The sequence below is a fragment of the Schistocerca nitens genome, chromosome 3 (assembly GCF_023898315.1).
Source record: "Schistocerca nitens isolate TAMUIC-IGC-003100 chromosome 3, iqSchNite1.1, whole genome shotgun sequence".
NCBI classification, from domain to species: Eukaryota; Metazoa; Arthropoda; class Insecta; order Orthoptera; family Acrididae; genus Schistocerca; species Schistocerca nitens.
The window spans coordinates 630,300,780-630,324,574 of NC_064616.1; positions in this window are offsets into that span (position 1 = coordinate 630,300,780).

A 23,795-nucleotide genomic window follows, 5' to 3' on the forward strand; every position below is an offset into this window, starting at 1 on the left:
CAGCCTTCCGAAACGACACTGAAAACTGCTGAATGTGAATGCGACCATCTCTACCCCACAGTAAAAAGCGATCCTCGTGTTACACGATCCGTGCGCCCTTAGCTGTGCTTTTGCGCCCGCTACTGCCTGAGGCTTCGAATGCCGAAGGAGAAAGAGATTCTCCAGAATATATGTTTGAAATCTGTATCTAGATAACACGCGTCGTCGAATAGTATACGTTGCCCAACATGTGTCAGTGCTGTGATGTAAAAAGACATACCGCATGTTTCGTCACTGCCTCAACTTAATCTCCCTGGAGAATCCAGTCACCCCATGAAGACTAAACTTTCTACTCTGCCGCTCATCGGAGTTATAATAATTTTTTGTGAATTTTAGTTATCCTGATGAAAGGAAAGCAGTCACTTTGTGTACCCATAATTGAGATGACATGTCATTAATGTCTTTTTATTGTAACTGAGTTGAAAGTGGCATAGTTCTATTCCATAGAAGGTTCGGTCATGCTATTAGAGGGTATACAGCCTTTGTGTAAAGGTATCAATGCGTGCAAAGTGGCCATCTCGATGGTAAATTCTGACCACTTGTGTAGACGGAAAAACGTAAAAGCAGTGGCGGAAAGAAGGACCCAGCGGCGATACTTAGAACAGTGACGTAGTAGTGGCAAATAAAGAAATGGAAGAAAAAGAAAGTAAGACGAAGGAAAAGCGAAAACAAAAATGCAGCCAAAGAAAAGGAACAAAGTAAAAAGAAAATTGCGAAGAGGGAAACCCAACCCTAGACGAGCTCCTTAAGATGAATAAGATGAATACATAGAGCGCATGTATCTGCGAAGAAAAAATTTCAAATTCAAGTTAAGAAGAGCAGTAGATTAAGTACCAACTGTGCTCCCTCTGGACTCACGAACTCTGTACTGGAGCTGAGGAATACAGTTTGAATTTTGTTTGTGAAACGTGTAATTCGAATCACGTTTCTCAATGAAATATGCTAATTTCTTTGTTAAAACAGATTTTATCCTTTATTTTCGAGTTTAAAGGAAAGTGGCCACCATGCTCATTCTCGTCGGGCAAAGTGGCAGTTTTACCTCCTTGTAAAAATTGAACTGTTTAAAGTACTTAATTTAGTACTAAGGTGATTAAACTGCTCTGTATTACACTTCAATAGTTGTAGATTATAATCACTGATTTCTGGCATACAGTCGATCATAAAGGTGAAGACTTCTGTCTTGGGAGAGGTTACTCCACATCTGCTCGATCCGTTCTCGTAGCTCTGTAAGAGTTATGGGTGGAGAGTTGTGCTAGTCACTTGTAGTCCTATCATATCCCACAGGTGCTCGATTGGAGACAAGCACGATGGTCGTACTGGCCAGTTTCGCAGACAGTCTGTAGGCGAACGTTATCCTGATGGAAGAGCACATCACCTTCCTGTTACAAGGATGGCCGATGAACTAGTGGAATAATATTCTGACGTGTCGAGCACTGGTCAGCGTTCTCTCCACAAATACCATGGGCGAATGACAGCTGTAGATTATCACACCGCTGACCTAAGGTCTAGCGTGGGACTAGTACGTCTCAAGTGAATACACTGTTAGGGACAGCGCTCACTAGGTCTACATTGTTTGCGTGAACGACCATTATCTGTATGCAGGCAGAATTTCTTTTCATCACTGAATACCAGGGCGCACCATGCCACAATCGAGGTGATCCTTAGACAGTACCAGTGGAGTCGTGCACATCGATGCTGTGGCTGCAGTTGAGCGTACCTGTAGCTGCACTGCTAGAAACCGGTTAGCAAAACTTCGTGTTGACAGTTGTGGAGTCACATTTGCTCTTATCTCTGCTATGGCAACGACACTGTCTGCCACCGCTTCCCTCACAATACCACGGTCTTGGCTGTCGTCTGTACTCCCTAGACGTCCTCAACATCGACTCCCAGAATGCTCCCGTGTCGGTTGTTGCCACAAACGCTGACGTGGCACGCCCAACTTGTGTAGTAATTCATGAAACGCCCATACCGCCACTCAAAAAGCCACAATCTGATTGACTCCTCTCAAACTCGCTAAGTTGGTTGTAGTAACCACGACTTCGTAGTGTGGAGCTTGCTTTCTCTACACATCTACCCATGCTGAACCTTAAAGCAATGGACACTCCCCTTTAAAGGATACACGCAAATTGCGCTCTTAATAGCTATCCCTGTACACTATCTTCTGCCAGATGACGTCGAAACAATTATTAGTACATCTATCATCCCCCACGTGATACGTTATACATTCGGATAAAACCGACATCGGTTGTCAAGGTGTTCTAATTATTTTTCCCCCTTCAGTGTACTAAGCAGGTTCAGATTGATTCAGATATCATTATTAATGCAGAGATGAAGGGACTGCACAAGTTAAACTAGTGTGAAGATCTGCATAAAGTCGTTCTTCAGACTGAAGACTTCATCAACTAAAAACTTCGCACGACCTGGTTATACAGAACTATTTTCTCTCCGAAGCGGAGAGTGCCTTAATTTGAAACTTTCTGGCAGATTAAAACTGTCCTGAACTGGGACTCGAACCCGGAACTCATGACCAGGCTCCGAGATTCGAGTTAACATACTTGTTCTGCTTGCTCGCACACGGCTTCGAATTCTCAAAAACTTAACGAACCGGTATTTGAGAAAAACTGAGAAACTGTTCTGCTGCCACCATCATATATATGGCGTAGAAATAATGAGAATTAGGTACGAGAGGTCACCATGCGCACACACACACACACACATACACAGATACTTTTTACTCACTTAATAGCGAATGTAGTAGAACAGAAAATAGTTGATATCTTTACTGAGAGAAAAATGTGCTGAATTTTTGGTGCCATGGTTAATGACAAAGGCGAGCTTGGTTCTAATTAACTGTAAGCGATGTATTTAATGAAGCTTATGTTAACGTGAGTTGATATTGTTCATAGCATCCTATGAAATATTTTCCGACAGTTTGTTTTTACTTACAAACTTTTGTTTCATAAAACAGAGTATTGATAGTAAATTCCATTTCTTCTAAATATTACTATAGTGAACGAACTTAGGACATTCAAAGCAGTTTACGCATTCCAAGTTTTTTTTTCAGTCAATATTTACAGAATGTTTTAGTGGCTGTACCGTTTTCGACTGTCTAAGCGTTATCAATACTCCATAAATATTTCTTGGCCGATGGAAGCGTCAAAACATTCTCGGAGTTAACTTTTTATTGAGACTCCTGCTACTGGAAAGCCCTGAAATAAACTTCATGGTGAAAAGAAATAGACTCACTGATGCTCTCAGACTACAACATAGCAAATATGAACGAACTGCATATATCAGTTCAAATAATGATCAAGTAATGAACAAAGTAATCAAGTGATCCACTATAATGGCTGACCTCGTGGACAGGCAACAATTTCTATTTCACGTAATCTAAAATGATTTAAAATACTAGGATTACTGGTATTCCATTTACCTACTCAGCTGTCAAATCCTTGTGTAACATTAGGGAATAAATCCATGTTCAGTACCAACCAGAACAGAAATGTTTGACAACACGTAGTCAAACACAATTAATGCGTTTTCGGAGAAGGTACGGGTGGTGTGTGTGTGTGTGTGTGTGTGTGTAACAGTCTAATTCCTCTGCTGCGCTGTATAATCTAAATGTAAACACAGGAGTGCCTCACAGTATATCGACGCGGGAATACAAACTCGCAAGCGAAAACACGAGGCAGAGCAAAGAATACGCCTTGGCCAAAAGAGAACAAAACGTTATTGTGCGGCTAGCAGTTCGAACACCACTTTGTTTTACGACGAAGCTCTGGTTTCGAATGTTGGCTCAATGTACAGTCTTAGACAATAAAACTGACCGCCGGCCGGCCGCCACCGAGGCTAAGTCCGAGTCATTCACTTAAGGTGGCCAATAAAACTGACCGCCCCTGACAACTCTAAGTCCGGCCATATGCACAATCTGGCAACACTGTAAGATGCGGAAGTGTTAGGAGGAAGTATTGTCTACTTCCGAGACGTTGTCGGACTATGTGAGCCCGTGGTCTAGTGGCAAGCGTCGTGCGTTCTAAGCTTATAGACGCCTGTTCGCGTCCAACTGTTTTTTTTTTTTTTTTTTCCACAGTCGGTCTAAAGTTATGAGTCTGACTGAACATCAAAGATAATTCGCTTAACATTCTACCCACCAGCAATAACAAGTATTCCAGAAACAATTCCGCAGGACAGCTCGTGGCTGCGTCGCGATCATAACAGCTTACGCTCGAGCGTTTCCTCGCGCTGCAGCGGCTACCGGCCACCGGCCAGGCGCCACCCGCCGCCTGAAATCCGGCACCGCTCAGGTGAACGCGGCGCGACGCTGTCAGTGTATGTATCAACTGTCATTTTCGAATTTGAAGTTCTAGTTATCATCTTGCAGTTAAGCATTGGATTTTGCATACTTGAGAATCATGAACTACAGTTAAGCATTGTAAAATTGAGTCGCAAGTGGAAATAGGTGTAACATCTGCAACACAACGTTTACTTTTGGTATAACAGAGGGGTGAATGCAGAGGAGGCAGCTAGAAAGATTTGAATTGTGTGTGGAGCGAGTGCTTTTGGGAAAAATACGCCAGAAAAAGATATTCTTGTTTCAAAAAAGATCGTTCTGGCATCAATGATTTTCCACATTAAGCAAGTCTCGACTACTGATATATGTGATAGATTACCATTTTACCATCATGCGACATTTGTATTCAACAGGCAAAGTTCAGAAGTCTGGTGTACGAGTACTACATGCTCTAATTCGAAACAACAAAAATCAACGGAGTGACCATTATTGAACGTCATCAGGTCGCTCATTGAGCATTCGTATGCAGTACTGTAACTGGTGACGTGTTATGATGCCTTTATCATTAACTTCCTAAGAAGAAATGAAAGGCTGAGCCCCTCCAAAAGACATAAACTCGAGCAAAGAGTAGTGTGAACATAATATTTTACATCTGATAGCTCCAAAAGTGAGTTTTGGGCTACGAATTCTACCAAAACACAGCTGGAATTTGTTGCCAACAACTGAGACACATTTCGGTCTCAGCGTAAGAAAATCGAGCAACACAACTACATCACATGTTCTACTGCATGATAACGCACTTCTTGATTTGAGAAACAAAACTATCCAGGAGATTGAAATTAAAGTCGTCTCTCAGGCACTTGTATTGATAGAGAAGTCCTCTCTCAAGCACTTGTCCCTCTCGTCATACATTCGTTAAGCTTTACCTTTCCCGCTCTTGATCGATCAACCGTCGACGCAATTCATTTCTAGACGAAAATACTCTTAAAACTACTCTGGTATAATTATATCGTTGAAACCAGTAGGTTTCTACTGGCGTAGAATTTGTAAACAACTTTAGCATTGTCAGATCGTTTTAGATATCGTGAAAGAAAATTCTTTTGCTGATTAATTTCTCATTGATGATTACTGTTGCGTTTAGTAAACTATCGGAAAATCCAATTAAAATATTCACTGTACTAATACAAAATAAATTCAGCTTACTACAGAAACATCACGACGGCAGACTATCTTAATAAAGCATTAAGTATCTGTGAGACGATTGAGCGTATTTTAACACGAATTAGTAGGACATTACCGACTTTTGACTTCGAAAAGATCCGTATTTACTTCATTTCCTGTATCATCCGCTATTATTATGAAAAGTGGCATTTCATAGATATAATTATGTATTCACAACAACAAAAAATATGTCGTCATTATGAATTTGGCAGTACCGTAAGGTTTTCGCTCTGACACTAAGGGTTACTGAAAGTAGCAAGGCGCGTTGTCTTACGATTCCCTTATTGCGTTTGTATCTGCCTGCTTGTAGCTCTGCTACAAAAGAATTAAAAATCTGGCTTTCAGCGAGTCTCGAAAGGCGAACGAAAGCAGCTTGCACCTGGTAGCCAAACATGTTTCTTGGGAACAGGCTACTTCCTAAGTGGGAAGACATTCTTTTGTGGTTGAATTGTTGGCAAATGTCAGTCAGACGTGTGCTGTTGGTCTAAGCGTTTCGGTGTGTTGAATTTGTACCAATGATTTTTCTACAGGTTTTTTCTGTCCCAAATAGAGAGTTGAAGCCTCCCATTAGTATTTTCACGTCATCTTGGTAAATTTTGCTCATAGTATTTTCGAGTGTGCTCCACAATTTTTCGACATTTTCGGTGTTTTCCTTATTTTCGATGTTGGTGTATATTTTTTATAGGGGCTCTGAATGAGCATAGTCATAACTCGATTGTTGATGGGTGTGATTTCTTCGACAGAGTTGTTGATAGATCTGTGTTCGAGAAATGCAATGCTGAGGATTGGTGCGAGTTTCGCTACCTTTTGTTGTATTTTGAAGATGCCATGGTTTCCGTAATGCAAGTTTTAATTGTCAATTAATCGTGGTTCTTGAAGAGCAAGGATGAGAATTTTTTGGCGGACGATTTCTTTTGTGAGATTATTTAGGTTTCTTGTTTGGATCAATGTATCGATGTTTAGTTTTCAAATGAATGTTTTCTGCTTGTAGGGAAATTTACCAGAGATCTTCGATATTCTCTGCCGTGCTAACCTGGACTCCCCAGAGTGCGAAAATCCAACTGCCGCCTATCGGTGGCCAGGTTGTGTACCACCTGGGGTAAAGTTACCTTTGCTTGCATAGTTCATGTTTTCTTGTGTTTCATTGGTTTGGCCTGGGTGATACCAGGACCGGACAGGACCAGAGGGTGTTGAAGCCTTTGGAAGCAAATATTTTCAGCCAAGCTCATTGAGCTAACAGACGGTGACCAGAGTAGCGGTGATTTTCACTCAGATGTGTCTGGATTTTGGGTTCAACGGATTGAGTAGCCGTTCAGGATTGTGTTAGTATTTGGTTCACCACAAGTATTTGATTTCCACGGTACCATCCATATGGGGGAGGGTTTCCCCTATCGGCCACACGGGATTTTTATTATTATTATTATTGTCATTATGTCATCAGCAAATCCGATATGGTGTATCTTCCCTCCACTGAAATAGATGTGTGTTGTTCGATTCAGTATTTCCATCACATAAACATGGTTTATAATTACGTTACACTGCTGCTAGTAGACATATTTCTCACTTTTTCTTAGACAGTTGCTAGCTGTTACCCCATCATAGGAATTTATGTGCGCAGCATTGTTGCAATACAGACGTTCAAATTATCCGATTTCTGTAATTTCATTTCGATACAAGATCGTCCTAATCGGATTCAGCCAGTCAGTCTTAATGTGGCTATCCGACTACGATGCTCATCATATGATAGACTGGGTGAACCACATTCTTAATCGGACTGTTGAATCCAGATCACTTATCTATGACAGGGAATGAATTCTTAAACACTGTGCTTATAACAAATACGTTATTTAAATATAAATATATGAACTAACGACATAACAATGTATTTACAGGAGCAGAGACCCATCCATCATAGTAGAGCAGTGCGAGATTGGTTTCAGGGCCAAGAGAGGATGAAGCTGTAGCCGTTTGTTCCACGATCACCGAACATCAACCAGATAGAGAATATGTGGGCAGAGGTAACAAGGTCATTGCCATGTGTCCCTACAAATGCAAGCGACCTTTGGACGAATATAGAAAACGTATGGTGGGAAGTAAACCATCACGCTACACTGTCGACGACTTAATGAAATCAATTTCCCTACGCCCTCGAGAAATCTTACGTAATTATCGTGGGTGGGTTGGTTACTAAAAGTATACTCGTCCACAAAGCCCATGTGGACAGTTATCTGATAATCGGTCAAGCTTTGCTTTGTCGCAGCCCTTTAGTATACATCAAGTCCATTTACTTTCAGTCTCCTCCTTACAATTCTTGCAGTGCAAGGTAATTGAAAAATCTCATCCACTCGACGCCAACTGAGGAACTGACTGGTGCATGTGTTGTTCAACACACAGTAGTTGTCACCCTCACAGGAATCAATGACTGTTTGTGTGTGTGTGTGTGTTTTCGTGTTAACGTACGATGTGAATCAATACTATTAACATTAGAGAGACAACCAACAATAAATATTGCATCAAATATGACTGTAAAGTATTTTAATGCGATGGGAAGCTACAAACTAAATTTTTACCCATCCCACGTCCTGCGTATTCCGTTAAGTAAGATCTATTAACGCCATAGTATCGTTAGCAGAGACAGTGCGCTCTTGTTGTCGAGGCTCGCGACAAGTGCAGCGATTAGCAGTGCCCAATGCCGCCGCGATTTGTTTATGTTGGCTGAGCGTGGACACTGCAGCAGACGCTTCGCCCTAAACAGAAAGAAATCACCTTGGCTCTGACTCCAGTGAGCGGATATCACTGCCTGCGTGTTCTTATAGTAACCAACGTGAGACTCTACTCACAGGTGCCATGGAGCAATTGCAACGGGTATCATGTCATTAGTCATCAGAATATTAACCAGTGATGAAACGTCCACTCTATTTGAATCCCAAGACAATAGGAACCTTGTCACAAAGGAATGTGAGGTGATATCAAAACTTATCCAACATACAAAAATTAACTGCAGGGCTTTCATGTTTGCAGTAATAGCACACAAGGAAATATTATGTCTTGGAAGCGTATATTTCATTTCCTCTTCTCATATTAACGCCCTTGTTTTAATATGAAGTGAGAAAATAAACACGAAAAACTAAAGTTCCTGAGAAGCATATAAGTCATTTCCTCGTCTCATATCACAACTTTTGTTTTAGTATGAAGTAAAAAAATAAACAGTTTAGAGTTCTGAAGCATAATATGACACGAGATTCTTATCGTAGGCGCTATCGGAAACGCCAAAAGCAGGCAGCTGTCCATTCTTTCGTCCAACAGTCTGTTTCCTTTCATGTATTTATTCCTCCCGCTAGGAGATTATTATTTAAGGACTTGTGGGCATCAAGTTCTTTAGCAGAACAAGCCTTATGTTATTGTGCTAATCACCGTATGGAAAAAATGCAACAAAGACGAGTTCCGCTAGAGCAGTGAGGTTATTTGCACATGTGTGTATTCAGCAATGACTGCCAGCTGCCACAACACTTCACAGAATCCTTGCGGCAGGCAACACAACTGTGCGTGCACTTCAGACTTCATTCAGTGAGAAGTCAGGAATGGATGAAAACGTCAAATTAACGTCGCTTTCCGAGTCGTATTCAATCCAGAATGAGGTGTTATTAAGGTAGCCAAAAGAACCCACGTGCTAGTCGTAATGCAAATGGAACTTCAGAGGCGCTTTCCGCTATTCTTGACAAACATCAGTAACCTGTAATCACTGAGAGTCACAACTGCGTTCTAGGCGCTCAGTCAGGAACCGCGCGACTGCTACGGTCGCAGGTTCGAATCCTGCCTCGGGCATGGATGTGTGTGATGTCCTTAGGTTCGTTAGGTTTAAGTAGTTCTAAGTTCTAGGGGACTTATGACCACAGATGTTGAGTCCTATAGTGCTCAGAGCCATTTGAACAATTTGTCACAACTGCGTGATGATAATTGTTCAGGTTGTCAGTAGTTGTGGTGGTGTTACGTTGTCAAACTGCTTACAGTAACGTTAATGGTGGCGCACATACTTTAGCGCTGACTACCTACTTAAGTAAAGATAGTGTTGTGGCGTCGTCGCTTGTCTTTATTTGGCCTCAGCTTGAGTAATCCGATTTAACGAACATGGTACTCCAATCGCGGGCTCCTAATAAAGTATGACTGCAGAGATTATCGTGCGGATATTACATTAATTCTGCAATGAAATGCTTAACAAATCTTACCCTCAGATATGCAGCTGGAATGACTAATTACACAGGTACTCCATGTTGCACTAAGTGATCAGTTCGCTGCAATCCTGCTTGTACTGTTCGTAAATACTCTTATACTTCAGAAATGGTTCTAATGGCTCTGAGCACTATGGGACTTAACTTCTGAGGTTATCAGTCCGCTAGAACTTAGAACTACTTAAACCTAACTAGCCTAAGGACCTCAGACACACCATGTCCGAGACAGGACTCGAACCTGCGACCGTAGCGGTCGCGCGGTTCCAGACTGTAGCGCCCAGAACCGCACGGCCACTCCGGCCGGCTTGCCATATGAACCATTTGAACTATTTAACACAAAATGACATTAAAAATTTAAGTTATTCACGAGTAGCTAGTTGAGAATATGTATGAACATTAAATGACACGACGAACCGTCTTGTTCTGCATATGGATTCAAACCCAGCTCATGCAGACTAAGCAAAGATTTCGTGACTGACGGAAACTAACAGTCATTCCTGATTAGGCATACAGAGAGTGATATACCTCGATTTTAGACAGTATCAGTTAGCAAATATCAACTTTAAATTGCATAACGCAAACATTTTTAACAGACGCGAATTCCTACCCAGCATCTATTGTCCCTGTTAACGAACTACGAGAGATGTTAAATATTGCTTCTTCACAAGTAACTTACTTGAAATGCCGTGAGGTAAAGTTGTGTGTTGGACACGGATTCGAACCCGGAACCTAATCGGATTGCTATCGAAGCACAGTCAAATGTGACATATCGGAATTTCGCGGCAGTAGCTAGATGTTTTAACTGAAATGACGAGACGAAACATTAATTTTTTCCTTCCCAGGACTCCAACCCGGCACCTATCGCTGTTATATTCTAGAGAAAACGAACGTTAAATATGGGTTTGTTGCACCAGCAGTGACATGTGAGCATGTTTGAACTGAAATAATATGACGAAGAGTTCAGCGCTCACTGGGAATAGAGCCCCACACATATCGTTGTTGACTACACACAAAGAGACGTCAGCTACCGAATTTTTCTCCACCAGCTGCTCAGAATAGCATCTTGAACTTACAGTAATCTCGCAAATAGTTCTGTGTCTCACTGGGAGTTTAAAACGTCAGATATCGTTAGTGTTGACAGCGAATGAAAATACATTAAAAATCGAAATTATTATCCACCAACAGATAGGTGTTCTCATGCTAGAGCTTGATAATACATAATTAAATCTTTAGTGCCGGGCCAGGATTCGATCCCATTCACGCGTAATATGTGAAGGTGTTGAGGAATCTGCAGTTTTGAACAAACAACAAATTGTAGCCGAGCTGTATTGCCACGAAGGGACCAAATTCCGCGTTAAGGGCGGTCTGAGTTGCATTCCCAGTTCAGAACCAATTTTATCGACATACAGAAGCTCAAATAAAAGATGGAATAAGTGTCGTCACTTGAAATAAATAACTAGTATAAGAAAGGTTACTGGTGATAGAGTTTCTACATGTCGCCACTCCAGACTTTATTGTGATTCAACATACCGTCTACTTGGTAAAGAAGGAATATCATCTTTAATGTGAATTTCCAGACCACGCAGCCATTATATCTCCTTCACTTGGTGTAGCCAGGAGAGAATGGAATCTGTCTCTCCCTATCTAAAATCATTGACGGAAGTGGGAATCGAACCCAGACCATAGGTATAACAACCTACCATCCGTCCAACAGACCACGAAATCCTCTTCTCTGCGAGTCATTTTTCTATCGTAACGCAGTTGCGCCACACTGGATGAAAATTCTGACACACAGGCTCCCTGTAGTAAATTGCAGCATGTTCAGTAAATTCATTTACTTGGTTGACCGAATCACCATGAACTAGCTGCCTCGCCTACCCAGTGCATACATTCGACTATTTTGTAATCACAGAAATAAAATCACGTAACTGCCACCTACACACAACTGCCAACAGTGTAGGATGCAGAAGTTTAGCTCAAGTGGAAAGGAACACTTCCTATTTATTCTATTGCGCTATCTGTTACTAGAAAACGTCGTTCAGTCCAAAAGAAAAGCTGTAACTGTTTGTCTCTCAGAAGTCAAGACCTGGCCATATGCATAATCTCACAGTGCTGTGGAATCCAAAAGTTCTGGAGGAATAGTTGCCGAGCTCTGGAGCTGTTGTAGCTACGTGTCAGCTTGTAGCATAGATAAGATGTCGCGAGTTCGAATACATTCAGTGCTACATTTTTTAAAACGCAATTCTGCTCTCTGCTGAAGTTATCAATCTAATGGAACTTTGAACATAATTCCCTTCACTTCTCAACCAAAAGTAGTCGCATGTGGAAAAAGGACTATTAAACCTGAATAGAGCAAAATGTCACAGTAGTTAGACAGCAGGCAGCAGATGCATCTCGAAGATGTGCAGGGAGAGCGCATCGTGCCATAATATGTCAGAAAAGTATTTTCTACATTAGCCGTCGTGTGGTAGTGATATTTTAGTCTTCTTCAAACTTTGTTTGACAGCTTTAACTCAGTCTGACAATGCACATGCAGTTTATTGATTACATGCATGTAGAAAACTTGTTCTGTCATAGGTAACATCAGAGAATTCGCATATATCGTTGATGATTAATGTCTCTCTCATGTTTACTATTGTTTTAACAACACTAAAGGAAACCTTACGAAAATTGTGCACTGTATTATAAGAAATGAAATAAAACTAACCATGATAACTTTACGACGAAAGTATCTGTACACAAGCATGCCTCTATCGACACGAATTAGTAAAATACTACTCACTTAGATTTTGATTGGGTCTGTGTTTAATTGGTATGCTGTGTCATACTCAAGAGGGATGCAAATGTGGCATTTCATAAATATAGTTACGTATTCCTAGAAACCCAAAATTCGCTTGTCAGCAGTGGAAAGAGGCGTTACCTGTTGTGCAGCATTGTAAGTTTTTCAACATTGCACTATGAGCTGAAAGCATTTTCTTGCGATTTCCTTATTGATGTTTGATCTGACTGCTTGTAGCTCTTTCACAGAAGGGATAAAAACGTTACCAGTCAGTGAGACTGGAACTGCGAACCGTAAAAGACGCTGTTTCACAGGTCAGCACGTTACCACAGAGCTGGCGAGGAGGTATGGGTCTCATCTTCCTATTACGAGGGCAATAGTAACTAGAATACGTAAACCGCTATTTAAAGGTCGAGATTAGTTGCGATTTCCACTTGCAACGACTTTCCTGGGCTGAAAACCGTAAATTTTCAATCTTTTGTTACCCTTCAAGCGATAATAACTCAGATTATTCAATGGAAATGACAGGTAAAAATCAAGTGAACTTTGAGGCTTAATTCCGTGCACACCAGGAAGTAACTCGTCGATCACAGAGTTGCCAAACATACGTTGCCTTGTTGCCAAATCTCAGTTACAGTACCAGCAGGAAGAAGACGAACCGATGTGATCCTACAGCGGTCTGGGAAGTGACCATAGCTGGTGTCTCCAAGTCGCGGCTGCTACGGCCTGGAATACGTAATGCGTCTGATTCGCTTTCTGTAACTAGGTTTAGGGACTGGAGCGTAGTTACTAATAATACTCAGAACTGACTGCAAACTGAGCATCATAAATCAGCAACTCTCATTGTTGTTTTTATATTTCTTTCGTAAGTGTATTCAAAACTAAGAAAGTCATTCACAGGCGTTTTCGTGCCTCGCCGATAGTCGAGCACAACATACAAATAAAAATAAAAAAGAATGTGTGTGTGTGTGTGTGTGTGTGTGTGAGAGAGAGAGAGAGAGAGAGAGAGAGGAAGAGAGAGAGAGAGAAAGAGAGAGAGAGAAATAAAAAGCAATGAGAGAGAGTGTAAAAAATTGTTGTAAAGAAATTGAATCATGGTATTTAAAGAAATCTTTCATTAAAATGACACGTTCCACATCATTACGAAATGTCGTATTCATGATCTATGGAACAAGAGTTAATCTAATGTAATCTTCTCACATAATATTGATGATTAGCCACGAAGAGTCATGAATTACCGAAATTTTTGCCAATACCAGTAACCAAATCTAAACTTGACAATAAAAGACGACAATTTTTGTAATAAACCGTGACTCCTATCAAGACCCTTTCGTCCCTGTTATCTAACCACGAAAGATGTCTGATATACCTCCATTCTGAAGTAACAGTGTGCATGCATTTAAAGATGAAGTGCATGATGTGAATTTCTGTGACGGAGATACGAACCCAACACGTAATCCGATTGTTAACTAAGAAAAATCAAATGTTACGTATCGGTTTTTCTTACGAGCCGCTAGGTGTCTGAATCTAAAATAAGGATACAAACTTTTGTGCCTAAGCGACAATCGAACTGCACACCTACCGTGCATCCACGAATATAGCTTAAGTATCAGTTGCCTACCCATGAACAGTAAGATGTGTGCGTGTTTTACAACCTTCGTACCTGGATATTCAGCTTTTTCCTATTTGAGATATCTGTGAACGTTGCTGCTTAAGACGATTTAAGCAGAAACTAAATTCCCTCAGCTTCGACAATGTTTAAATAAATCGTCTTATCGGCACTAAATCGTGGTTTGTGAATTGTTTACCGGCCGTACTCTTCCGTATTTTGCCGGTTGGAAGGCGAAAGCATACTGAAAAATGTCACACAGAAATTACTGTTACAGTGTACTTATGGAGCCAAATGAGTGAATTGCGTATTTTCCGGGGAGAAAGAGCACTAGCAAACAGTCTTCGCTACATTAGGTTATTTAAACTGGCGTCACTCTGAGCTAGAATTTATGGTCAGCGACTAAGTGTAAGGTCAACGTTTCGGATGCGAGTTTTGCGACTGTGAAATACTTTCCTACATTATAGAAGCGAATATTAAATTTGAACTAATATTGCGAAAATTTTGTACTTGGACAGCTTAGAATGAAAATACTTCTGTTTATTGCAAAGGGAAACAATAGATTTTCTCCAAACACTGTCTGTCATACACAACTTGAAACAGGTCATGTCGACCAAATCATGTGGCAGAACTGACAGCAACGTATATCGGAAGGCAGTAAGATCTCTTGCCTTTTGGTTTGTCAGTACTCGATAGCCATTTCTAGGCGAAAGTAAATGAAGAAAGGCAGTGCGTTTGTGTTACCAACTAACGTCTTCGTCAATTACTTTAGTTTTATTGTAATCTACGAGTAATTGCTGGTGTTTGATATTAACATGAAAAGGATTCCGTAGACAGGGAAAGAACCTGTTCTTGGGAAACTACTTCTATAGTGACCAAAAGGCATTAAATGATGTTCAACCACTTGTGTTACAGCAGCGGTATGAATAAAATGATATTAATAATAACAGTAATAGTCGAATTATCCGGCAACTTCACGCTTCACAGTGGATTTTCTCGAACTAAGAAATTTGTTGAATTTGTGAAAAATCAAAATGGCTTCACATCCAGCCTATGATGCCTAGGAGAGTCTTTACATCCTGCTGACATGAGAATAGCATAATCTCTGCGTCAGAAGCTTGCTTCTACTTGACCATTTAATAGACTCGCATTTTTTTCACCGGTGACTAATTTTGTAAGCTAAGCACATCATCCGTTACAGCACACTCCTGGGGCTGGGTAATGTGGTCACAATGGTCTGGTGGAACGAACTATCACAGGTGCAATGCGTGGGTTCAGGCATTTACTTTTAAGAGGCACAAACAGATTTATTTTACCTCTGGTAACCTCAAGAGAAAGACGTTATAATCCAGAATCCGCATTAAACATCACGTTCCTTCATTACCAACTAGGCAGAGCCGGTTTACGTTGGGAAATGACACAGCGGAAGTCATGGTAACCAGAAATACAGTCGCCAGTAAGCTTACTTACATTAGAAAATTTTATTTTATTTGATGAACCGATAGCCATTTAAAGGGACAGGGCTGTTATTTTACTTGTACTTGATTGAACTAGAGACGTTTAAACATTTGGTGCTGGACTGTGATTCGAATTCGTATCTCCTCTTTCGAGGATCTGACTCTCTCGGAACAGTAGTTCAGTCATTTCGTTCCTTTTCCCAAGACTGCAATCTTCTCTAGGTCTCCTCCAAAGGTAAGTATGTGGGTCTGAAACCTGATCCAGTACAAAAATATTCATAATTTCATTTCTAGCTTTATCAAGTGCACACCCACCTGCTAGTGAAAATTAACGCGCAATTTCAATGTCTGTTCATGTGTTGCCAACAATCGCAACAGGTGTCGTTATTTCTGGTCAAACACGCACACATCTTACTGTTCATGGGTAGGCAACTGATACTTAAGCTATATTCGTGGATGCACGGTAGGTGTGCAGTTCGATTGTCGCTTAGGCACAAAAGTTTGTATCCTTATTTTAGATTCAGACACCTAGCGGCTCGTAAGAAAAACCGATACGTAACATTTGATTTTTCTTAGTTAACAATCGGATTACGTGTTGGGTTCGTATCTCCGTCACAGAAATTCACATCATGCACTTCATCTTTAAATGCATGCACACTTTGTTACTTCAGAATGGAGGTATATCAGACATCTTTCGTGGTTAGATAACAGGGACGAAAGGGTCTTGATAGGAGTCACGGTTTATTACAAAAATTGTCGTCTTTTATTGTCAAGTTTAGATTTGGTTACTGGTATTGGCAAAAATTTCGGTAATTCATGACTCTTCATGGCTAATCATCAATATGATGTGAGAAGATTACATTAGATTAACTCTTGTTCCATAGATCATGAATACGACATTTCGTAATGATGTGGAACGTGTCATTTTAATGAAAGATTTCTTTAAATACCATGATTCAATTTCTTTACAACAATTTTTTACACTCTCTCTCATTGCTTTTTATTTCTCTCTCTCTCTCTTTCTCTCTCTCTCTCTATTCCTCTCTCTCTCTCTCTCTCTCTCACACACACACACACACACACACACACACACACACACACACACACATTCTTTTTTATTTTTATTTGTATGTTGTGCTCGACTATCGGCGAGGCACGAAAACGCCTGTGAATGACTTTCTTAGTTTTGAGTACACTTACGAAAGAAATATAAAAACAACAATGAGAGTTGCTGATTTATGATGCTCAGTTTGCAGTCAGTTCTGAGTATTATTAGTAACTACGCTCCAGTCCCTAAACCTAGTTACAGAAAGCGAATCAGACGCATTACGTATTCCAGGCCGTAGCAGCCGCGACTTGGAGACACCAGCTATGGTCACTTCCCAGACCGCTGTAGGATCACATCGGATCGTCTTCTTCCTGCTGGTACTGTAACTGAGATTTGGCAACAAGGCAACGTATGTTTGGCAACTCTGTGATCGACGAGATACTTCCTGGTGTGCACGGAATTAAGCCTCAAAGTTCACTTGATTTTTACCTGTCATTTCCATTGAATAATCTGAGTTATTATCGCTTGAAGGGTAACAAAAGATTGAAAATTTACGGTTTTCAGCCCAGGAAAGTCGTTGCAAGTGGAAATCGCAACTAATCTCGACCTTTAAATAGCGGTTTACGTATTCTAGTTACTATTGCCCTCGTAATAGGAAGATGAGACCCATACCTCCTCGCCAGCTCTGTGGTAACGTGCTGACCTGTGAAACAGCGTCTTTTACGGTTCGCAGTTCCAGTCTCACTGACTGGTAACGTTTTTATCCCTTCTGTGAAAGAGCTACAAGCAGTCAGATCAAACATCAATAAGGAAATCGCAAGAAAATGCTTTCAGCTCATAGTGCAATGTTGAAAAACTTACAATGCTGCACAACAGGTAACGCCTCTTTCCACTGCTGACAAGCGAATTTTGGGTTTCTAGGAATACGTAACTATATTTATGAAATGCCACATTTGCATCCCTCTTGAGTATGACACAGCATACCAATTAAACACAGACCCAATCAAAATCTAAGTGAGTAGTATTTTACTAATTCGTGTCGATAGAGGCATGCTTGTGTACAGATACTTTCGTCGTAAAGTTATCATGGTTAGTTTTATTTCATTTCTTATAATACAGTGCACAATTTTCGTAAGGTTTCCTTTAGTGTTGTTAAAACAATAGTAAACATGAGAGAGACATTAATCATCAACGATATATGCGAATTCTCTGATGTTACCTATGACAGAACAAGTTTTCTACATGCATGTAATCAATAAACTGCATGTGCATTGTCAGACTGAGTTAAAGCTGTCAAACAAAGTTTGAAGAAGACTAAAATATCACTACCACACGACGGCTAATGTAGAAAATACTTTTCTGACATATTATGGCACGATGCGCTCTCCCTGCACATCTTCGAGATGCATCTGCTGCCTGCTGTCTAACTACTGTGACATTTTGCTCTATTCAGGTTTAATAGTCCTTTTTCCACATGCGACTACTTTTGGTTGAGAAGTGAAGGGAATTATGTTCAAAGTTCCATTAGATTGATAACTTCAGCAGAGAGCAGAATTGCGTTTTAAAAAATGTAGCACTGAATGTATTCGAACTCGCGACATCTTATCTATGCTACAAGCTGACACGTAGCTACAACAGCTCCAGAGCTCGGCAACTATTCCTCCAGAACTTTTGGATTCCACAGCACTGTGAGATTATGCATATGGCCAGGTCTTGACTTCTGAGAGACAAACAGTTACAGCTTTTCTTTTGGACTGAACGACGTTTTCTAGTAACAGATAGCGCAATAGAATAAATAGGAAGTGTTCCTTTCCACTTGAGCTAAACTTCTGCATCCTACACTGTTGGCAGTTGTGTGTAGGTGGCAGTTACGTGATTTTATTTCTGTGATTACAAAATAGTCGAATGTATGCACTGGGTAGGCGAGGCAACTAGTTCATGGTGATTCGGTCAACCAAGTAAATGAATTTACTGAACATGCTGCAATTTACTACAGGGAGCCTGTGTGTCAGAATTTTCATCCAGTGTGGCGCAACTGCGTTACGATAGAAAAATGACTCACAGAGAAGAGGATTTCGTGGTCTGTTGGACGGATGGTAGGTTGTTATACCTATGGTCTGGGTTCGATTCCCACTTCCGTCAATGATTTTAGATAGGGAGAGACAGATTCCATTCTCTCCTGGCTACACCAAGTGAAGGAGATATAATGGCTGCGTGGTCTGGAAATTCACATTAAAGATGATATTCCTTCTTTACCAAGTAGACGGTATGTTGAACCACAATAAAGTCTGGAGTGGCGACATGTAGAAACTCTATCACCAGTAACCTTTCTTATACTAGTTATTTATTTCAAGTGACGACACTTATTCCATCTTTTATTTGAGCTTCTGTATGTCGATAAAATTGGTTCTGAACTGGGAATGCAACTCAGACCGCCCTTAACGCGGAATTTGGTCCCTTCGTGGCAATACAGCTCGGCTACAATTTGTTGTTTGTTCAAAACTGCAGATTCCTCAACACCTTCACATATTACGCGTGAATGGGATCGAATCCTGGCCCGGCACTAAAGATTTAATTATGTATTATCAAGCTCTAGCATGAGAACACCTATCTGTTGGTGGATAATAATTTCGATTTTTAATGTATTTTCATTCGCTGTCAACACTAACGATATCTGACGTTTTTAACTCCCAGTGAGACACAGAACTATTTGCGAGATTACTGTAAGTTCAAGATGCTATTCTGAGCAGCTGGTGGAGAAAAATTCTGTAGCTGACGTCTCTTTGTGTGTAGTCAACAACGATATGTGTGGGGCTCTATTCCCAGTGAGCGCTGAACTCTTCGTCATATTATTTCAGTTCAAACATGCTCACATGTCACTGCTGGTGCAACAAACCCATATTTAACGTTCGTTTTCTCTAGAATATAACAGCGATAGGTGCCGGGTTGGAGTCCTGGGAAGGAAAAAATTAATGTTTCGTCTCGTCATTTCAGTTAAAACATCTAGCTACTGCCGCGAAATTCCGATATGTCACATTTGACTGTGCTTCGATAGCAATCCGATTAGGTTCCGGGTTCGAATCCGTGTCCAACACACAGCTTTACCTCACGGCATTTCAAGTAAGTTACTTGTGAAGAAGCAATATTTAACATCTCTCGTAGTTCGTTAACAGGGACAATAGATGCTGGGTAGGAATTCGCGTCTGTTAAAAATGTTTGCGTTATGCAATTTAAAGTTGATATTTGCTAACTGATACTGTCTAAAATCGAGGTATATCACTCTCTGTATGCCTAATCAGGAATGACTGTTAGTTTCCGTCAGTCACGAAATCTTTGCTTAGTCTGCATGAGCTGGGTTTGAATCCATATGCAGAACAAGACGGTTCGTCGTGTCATTTAATGTTCATACATATTCTCAACTAGCTACTCGTGAATAACTTAAATTTTTAATGTCATTTTGTGTTAAATAGTTCAAATGGTTCATATGGCAAGCCGGCCGGAGTGGCCGTGCGGTTCTGGGCGCTACAGTCTGGAACCGCGCGACCGCTACGGTCGCAGGTTCGAGTCCTGTCTCGGACATGGTGTGTCTGAGGTCCTTAGGCTAGTTAGGTTTAAGTAGTTCTAAGTTCTAGCGGACTGATAACCTCAGAAGTTAAGTCCCATAGTGCTCAGAGCCATTAGAACCATTTCTGAAGTATAAGAGTATTTACGAACAGTACAAGCAGGATTGCAGCGAACTGATCACTTAGTGCAACATGGAGTACCTGTGTAATTAGTCATTCCAGCTGCATATCTGAGGGTAAGATTTGTTAAGCATTTCATTGCAGAATTAATGTAATATCCGCACGATAATCTCTGCAGTCATACTTTATTAGGAGCCCGCGATTGGAGTACCATGTTCGTTAAATCGGATTACTCAAGCTGAGGCCAAATAAAGACAAGCGACGACGCCACAACACTATCTTTACTTAAGTAGGTAGTCAGCGCTAAAGTATGTGCGCCACCATTAACGTTACTGTAAGCAGTTTGACAACGTAACACCACCACAACTACTGACAACCTGAACCATTATCATCACGCAGTTGTGACAAATGGTTCAAATGGCTCTGAGCACTATGGGACTCAACATCTGTGGTCATAAGTCCCCTAGAACTTAGAACTACTTAAACCTAACTAACCTAAGGACATCACACACATCCATGCCCGAGGCAGGATTCGAACCTGCGACCGTAGCAGTCGCGCGGTTCCTGACTGAGCGCCTAGAACGCAGTTGTGACTCTCAGTGATTACAGGTTACTGATGTTTGTCAAGAATAGCGGAAAGCGCCTCTGAAGTTCCATTTGCATTACGACTAGCACGTGGCCGGCCGCGGTGGTCTAGCGGTTCTAGGCGCTCAGTCCGGAACCGCGCGACTGCTACGGTCGCAGGTTCGAATCCTGACTCGGGCATGGACGTGTGTGATGTCCTTAGGTTACTTAGGTTTAAGTAGTTCTAAGTTCTAGGGGACTGATGACCACAGATGTTAAGTCCAATAGTGCTCAGAACCATTTGAACCATTTGACTAGGACGGAGAGAATGCTAAATAACAGTAATAGGTCACCCAGCGAAGAGTAGAGTCCACGTATTGTCTGAAGTTCTTGCAGTTTGATATAATGCAGTTCCCGATAGTTTCACACTAACGGGTTCTTTTGGCTACCTTAATAACACCTCATTCTGGATTGAATACGTCTCGGAAAGCGACGTTAATTTGACGTTTTCATCCATTCCTGACTTCTCACTGAATGAAGTCTGAAGTGCACGCACAGTTGTGTTGCCTGCCGCAAGGATTCTGTGAAGTGTTGTGGCAGCTGGCAGTCATTGCTGAATACACACATGTGCAAATAACCTCACTGCTCTAGCGGAACTCGTCTTTGTTGCATTTTTTCCATACGGTAATTAGCACAATAACATAAGGCTTGTTCTGCTAAAGAACTTGATGCCCACAAGTCCTTAAATAATAATCTCCTAGCGGGAGGAATAAATACATGAAAGGAAACAGACTGTTGGACGAAAGAATGGACAGCTGCCTGCTTTTGGCGTTTCCGATAGCGCCTACGATAAGAATCTCGTGTCATATTATGCTTCAGAACTCTAAACTGTTTATTTTTTTACTTCATACTAAAACAAAAGTTGTGATATGAGACGAGGAAATGACTTATATGCTTCTCAGGAACTTTAGTTTTTCGTGTTTATTTTCTCACTTCATATTAAAACAAGGGCGTTAATATGAGAAGAGGAAATGAAATATACGCTTCCAAGACATAATATTTCCTTGTGTGCTATTACTGCAAACATGAAAGCCCTGCAGTTAATTTTTGTATGTTGGATAAGTTTTGATATCACCTCACATTCCTTTGTGACAAGGTTCCTATTGTCTTGGGATTCAAATAGAGTGGACGTTTCATCACTGGTTAATATTCTGATGACTAATGACATGATACCCGTTGCAATTGCTCCATGGCACCTGTGAGTAGAGTCTCACGTTGGTTACTATAAGAACACGCAGGCAGTGATATCCGCTCACTGGAGTCAGAGCCAAGGTGATTTCTTTCTGTTTAGGGCGAAGCGTCTGCTGCAGTGTCCACGCTCAGCCAACATAAACAAATCGCGGCGGCATTGGGCACTGCTAATCGCTGCACTTGTCGCGAGCCTCGACAACAAGAGCGCACTGTCTCTGCTAACGATACTATGGCGTTAATAGATCTTACTTAACGGAATACGCAGGACGTGGGATGGGTAAAAATTTAGTTTGTAGCTTCCCATCGCATTAAAATACTTTACAGTCATATTTGATGCAATATTTATTGTTGGTTGTCTCTCTAATGTTAATAGTATTGATTCACATCGTACGTTAACACGAAAACACACACACACACACAAACAGTCATTGATTCCTGTGAGGGTGACAACTACTGTGTGTTGAACAACACATGCACCAGTCAGTTCCTCAGTTGGCGTCGAGTGGATGAGATTTTTCAATTACCTTGCACTGCAAGAATTGTAAGGAGGAGACTGAAAGTAAATGGACTTGATGTATGCTAAAGGGCTGCGACAAAGCAAAGCTTGACCGATTATCAGATAACTGTCCACATGGGCTTTGTGGACGAGTATACTTTTAGTAACCAACCCACCCACGATAATTACGTAAGATTTCTCGAGGGCGTAGGGAAATTGATTTCATTAAGTCGTCGACAGTGTAGCGTGATGGTTTACTTCCCACCATACGTTTTCTATATTCGTCCAAAGGTCGCTTGCATTTGTAGGGACACATGGCAATGACCTTGTTACCTCTGCCCACATATTCTCTATCTGGTTGATGTTCGGTGATCGTGGAACAAACGGCTACAGCTTCATCCTCTCTTGGCCCTAAAACCAATCTCGCACTGCTCTACTATGATGGATGGGTCTCTGCTCCTGTAAATACATTGTTATGTCGTTAGTTCATATATTTATATTTAAATAACGTATTTGTTATAAGCACAGTGTTTAAGAATTCATTCCCTGTCATAGATAAGTGATCTGGATTCAACAGTCCGATTAAGAATGTGGTTCACCCAGTCTATCATATGATGAGCATCGTAGTCGGATAGCCACATTAAGACTGACTGGCTGAATCCGATTAGGACGATCTTGTATCGAAATGAAATTACAGAAATCGGATAATTTGAACGTCTGTATTGCAACAATGCTGCGCACATAAATTCCTATGATGGGGTAACAGCTAGCAACTGTCTAAGAAAAAGTGAGAAATATGTCTACTAGCAGCAGTGTAACGTAATTATAAACCATGTTTATGTGATGGAAATACTGAATCGAACAACACACATCTATTTCAGTGGAGGGAAGATACACCATATCGGATTTGCTGATGACATAATGACAATAATAATAATAATAAAAATCCCGTGTGGCCGATAGGGGAAACCCTCCCCCATATGGATGGTACCGTGGAAATCAAATACTTGTGGTGAACCAAATACTAACACAATCCTGAACGGCTACTCAATCCGTTGAACCCAAAATCCAGACACATCTGAGTGAAAATCACCGCTACTCTGGTCACCGTCTGTTAGCTCAATGAGC